This window comes from Schistocerca gregaria, unplaced genomic scaffold, assembly GCF_023897955.1.
Source record: "Schistocerca gregaria isolate iqSchGreg1 unplaced genomic scaffold, iqSchGreg1.2 ptg000841l, whole genome shotgun sequence".
In the NCBI taxonomy this organism is placed as follows: domain Eukaryota; kingdom Metazoa; phylum Arthropoda; class Insecta; order Orthoptera; family Acrididae; genus Schistocerca; species Schistocerca gregaria.
The window spans coordinates 107,501-112,500 of NW_026062206.1; the positions used below are offsets into that span (position 1 = coordinate 107,501).

General features: G+C 54.1%; 1 non-coding gene across 1 annotated transcript in view; it reads right to left on the reverse strand.

The window, feature by feature from the left end:
• LOC126322815 (small subunit ribosomal RNA) overlaps positions 1–526 on the reverse strand; it is a 1,893-nt gene extending 1,367 nt beyond the window's left edge. Inside the window, exon 1 of the ribosomal RNA XR_007559226.1 lies at positions 1–526. This exon is cut by the window's left edge and continues 1,367 nt beyond it. This is a non-coding gene — a ribosomal RNA (small subunit ribosomal RNA).
• Positions 527–5,000: the final 4,474 nt, after the last annotated feature.

Sequence of the window (5,000 nt, forward strand, 5' to 3'; positions counted from 1 at the left end):
ATTACGGGGCCTCGGATGAGTCCCGTATCGTTATTTTTCGTCACTACCTCCCCGTGCCGGGAGTGGGTAATTTGCGCGCCTGCTGCCTTCCTTGGATGTGGTAGCCGTTTCTCAGGCTCCCTCTCCGGAATCGAACCCTGATTCCCCGTTACCCGTTACAACCATGGTAGGCGCAGAACCTACCATCGACAGTTGATAAGGCAGACATTTGAAAGATGCGTCGCCGGTACGAGGACCGTGCGATCAGCCCAAAGTTATTCAGAGTCACCAAGGCAAACGGACCAGACGAGCCAATCCGATTGGTTTTGATCTAATAAAAGCGTCCCTTCCATCTCTGGTCGGGACTCTGTTTGCATGTATTAGCTCTAGAATTACCACAGTTATCCAAGTAACGTGGGTACGATCTAAGGAACCATAACTGATTTAATGAGCCATTCGCGGTTTCACCTTAATGCGGCTTGTACTGAGACATGCATGGCTTAATCTTTGAGACAAGCATATGACTACTGGCAGGATCAACCAGGGAGCTGCGTCAACGAGAGCTGAGCAGCCGGCCGCCCGGGAGTGTGTCCCGAGGGCCCGCGCGAACACGCAAGCGTCCGCTCAATTATTCTGCAAACAGGAGGAGGCTGAGCTCCCCTGCACGATACACCTCGAAACCCTCTCAGGTCCCGGCGGCGCGCAGCGCCGTCCTAAGTACTTGGTCGGGTTCGAGAGAGGCGCAATCGCCCGGAGATAGGCGAGTAGACGCTTTCAGTGCGAACACCCGTGCTCCCAACTGAGCTTGCCGCTGCCGACAGAGGCCCGGGAGCGTGCTGTCGTGGCATTGCCGGCGGGAAACAACACGCGCCACCTACGGTGACCGGCAGCTCCAACGCCAGCGCCACAGAAGGGCAAAGCCCCACTTGGGTGCAGAAGCGAACTCTCCCAGCACAGCGCACGCGCCAACACGTCCGCAGAGCTGCGATACAAACCACCTGCGAGAACCGCTGGGGGCGACCGAGCAGCAGACGGCGTCGCGACGCCGAGTGCCGGGCGGCGGCGCATCCTCAACGCACACAGTCCGCAATCGGACCAGCACACTGCAGATGTCCACCGCGCTTCGCACCGGGCTCGACAGAACCCACTTTGGCCGCCTGGCGCCGCGCGCAGGGTGCGCCGGCGCATAGCTGGGACGCCAGCCGGGCCCGTCGGCCGGCGCTCCTGCCACTGGGCGCCCCCCACCAGCCGGCTGTAGTGCGTGCGCTCACGCAGCGCGCGGCCAGCACGCCGGGCGGCCCCCCCTCACCGGCCGGGGACTGTCCCGCCAAGCCACAGCCTCGTATCGCTTCATACCCACATGGCCAACTCAGGTTCGGGGGCATGGCGGGTACCGCCGAAACAACCGGTTCACAGATGTACCGATCGTCGCTATCACCGATGCACCTGCAGCGCGAACAACCGCTCAACAACTGATTTCCAGTTCATTTGCGGATCTTTGGCAGCAAACGTATACGTCAATCTACATTTGCGAAATCTACGATTCTGGCATGCCTGCATGTTATGTGTCACGACACGCTACATCAGCCCACATACACACTGCGGCATGTACACGAGAGAACACGTGGAAGATGGTCCGCGCACGTGTGCAATGTCCCTTGCGCGGTCGACTGTCAACCGGCCTCTGTAGCATGTCGCAGATGTGGAACGCGGTCCACCGTGCTATCATGTTGTGTGGGGCAATACGATTAAATAGGAAAACCCTCGTCGCTACATCAACAGACGGCTCACTCTGATTCCCGGCAGAGGGAGGAGGGGGGGGGGGGCCAACATGCAATACTTTCGTCCGTACCTACTTACCACATGTCTGTACGGCGTACAACAGTGCAATCTCGCTGTAATGGGGAGACGAGACAAGTAGCATCGTGCACAACATATGGCCCTTATGATTCGCCATTGTAGGGCGCAGCCGGTGTACGGTCAAGCATGTGCCACATTATGTCACTCAGTACGTAACGACGGATGATCAGTGTGGGTTACGCGTACATCAGCGGACAGTCCACACAGGCCGTACCACAACGTACACTGACTGCATCGACAACCGAATGCAACTGAACAGCTGCAAGGCTCATTTCACAAACAAACGCCTGACCGACCAGCTTGGAAGGGCAGGAGGGGAGGGCGATATTCGTTCTGTAGCGGTACACCCTTCCAGTGGTTAGCGGGACTGTGTAGAAAGTACGCAACACTCGAAAGACCTTTATGTGAGGGTACGCACCATGGCATCAAGAAATACACATGACACCAGAGGATCCAAGCAGTGAACTATGTTCAGAGGGTTGCTGTTAGGCAAAGCTACATTCCTGTGACGTTACATGTGACAGTTAAGGTGCAGTGTAAGTTAGGTTAAGGTGCAGTGTAAGTTAGGTTAAGGTGCAGTGTAAGTTAGGTTAAGGTGCAGTGTAAGTTAGGTTAAGGTGCAGTGTAAGTTAGGTTAAGGTGCAGTGTAAGTTAGGTTAAGGTGCAGTGTAAGTTAGGTTAAGGTGCAGTGTAAGTTAGGTTAAGGTGCAGTGTAAGTTAGGTTAAGGTGCAGTGTAAGTTAGGTTAAGGTGCAGTGTAAGTTAGGTTAAGGTGCAGTGTAACTTAGGTTAAGGTGCAGTGTAACTTAGGTTAAGGTGCAGTGTAACTTAGGTTAAGGTGCAGTGTAACTTAGGTTAAGGTGCAGTGTAACTTAGGTTAAGGTGCAGTGTAACTTAGGTTAAGGTGCAGTGTAACTTAGACTAGAATGGTGGTTGGTGCAGTGTAACTTAGGTTAAGGTGGCAGTGTAACTTAGGTTAACGGTGCAGTGTACTTAGGTTAAGGTGCAGTGTAACTTAGGTTAAGGTGCAGTGTAATCTTAGGTTAAGGTGCAGTGTAAGTTAGGTTAAGGTGCAGTGTAAGTTAGGTTAAGGTGCAGTGTAAGTTAGGTTAAGGTGCAGTGTAAGTTAGGTTAAGGTGCAGTGTAAGTTAGGTAAGGTGCAGTGTAAGTTAGGTTAAGGTGCAGTGTAAGTTAGGTTAAGGTGCAGCGTAACTTAGGTTAAGGTGCAGCGTAACTTAGGTTAAGGTGCAGCGTAACTTAGGTTAAGGTGCAGCGTAACTTAGGTTAAGGTGCAGCGTAACTTAGGTTAAGGTGCAGCGTAACTTAGGTTAAGGTGCAGCGTAACTTAGGTTAAGGTGCAGCGTAACTTAGGTTAAGGTGCGCGTAACTTAGGTTAAGGTGCACGTAGAGGTTAGGTTAGGGCCAACGTGGTTAGGTTAGGGGCCAACGTGGGTTAGGTTAGGGGCCAACGTGGGTTAGGGTTAGGGGCCAACGTGGGTTAGGTTAGGGGCCAACGTGGGGTTAGGTTAGGGGCCAAGTGGGTTAGGTTAGGGGGCAACGTGGGTTCGGTTAGGGGCAAGTGGGTTAGGTTAGGGGCCAACGTGGGTTAGGTTAGGGGCCAACGTGGGTTAGGTTAGGGGGCCAACGTGGGTTTAGGTTAGGGGCCAACGTGGGCTTAGGTTAGGGCGCAACGTGGGTTAGGTTAGGGGCCAACGTGGGTTAGGTTAGGGGCCAACGTGGGTTAGGTTAGGCGGCCACGTGGTTTAGGTTAGGGGCCAACGTGGGTTAGGTTAGGGGCCAACGTGGGTTAGGTTAGGGGCAACGTGGGTTAGGTTAGGGGCCAACGTGGGTTAGGTTAGGGGCCAACGTGGTTAGGTTAGTAGGGCCAACGTGGGTTAGGTTAAGGGCCAACGTGGGTTAGGTTAAGGGCAACGTGGGTTAGGTTAAGGGCCAACGTGGGTTAGGTTAAGGGCCAACGTGGGTTAGGTTAAGGGCCAACGTTGTGGTTAGGTTAAGGGCCAACGTGGGTTAGGTTAAGGGCCACGTGGGTTAGGTTAAGCCAACGTGGTTAGGTTAAGGGCCAACGTGGGTTAGGTTGCCAGAGATGTGTCAAATCAGGATGTACGTTTGGCTGGTGTCAGGTGGTGGGTTGGTTCGATGCCTTTATAAGGGGTGTGCCAAAGGGTATTTTATTACTTGTACCTTTTGTGTTGTGGCGTGGCGTTGCGTCCTGTGTTGATACTGGGTGGACCACTGTGGTGTTGCTGGCTGATTTGAGCTGCGTTGTTTGCGGGTGATGTGAGACATTCTGTCTTATTAGTGGACGTGACGTTCCTCTTGTCGTTGTTGGATAGTGTCCTGTGGCAGCGAGGATAAAATGGATGTTGTTGAACGATAGTGCTTTGGTGCTTTCGCTTTGTTACACACAGAGTGGACTGTGAGATAGGGTGACTGGGTCGAGTGCGGTTCACACTGTCCTCCCCAGTTTACAGTATGTATCATCTATGTATGTGGTCCTGCATCATTTACTAAGGAGGGACGTCAGACGACTGAAATATTAGTTATGTACTGATGTAAAGCAGAATGCTTACCTTCCACCAGTGGGCGAGTATCGACTCTGCCCCAGAGTTGCCACCGCAGGGAAGAGGTGTCGGAAACACTACCCGCACACCGTCACCACTGTGCGGGGGGACGGACCCTCTATATCCTCAGCGGCGCACTCTTTGCCACCGAGCGTCACGTCTCGCGGCCCGCCGTCCAGAGCATGTATTGGGACAGCGGGACTTTGGCTTTTGGGAGATAACTCTTCATGAAGTGGAAGATATAGGGGTGGACTGCAATGTACGATTGCGGGAAAAGTCGCCGTACATCCGCTCGAGTTGCGAGTCGGGCGGTGGGGGTGGCGCATTCACAGGTGCGGCTGGAGTGACCGTCGGTCCACCACTTTTGACTCGATTTGCGTCACCTGCGGTGAAGAGGGGGTGCAGCAGCGTTTTACTCTGGGTCGTCAAGCGGGCGCTGTAGGCGACATCGACATCATAGTCGGCCGGCCGTCTCATAGAGGGCGGTATCGTCGTCGGAAGCAGCGTCATCTTCCGAGGGACGGACCAGTAGGTGGCCGTGTTCTGCGCCGGACCTAGTCTCGGTAGATTCCCTGTAGAT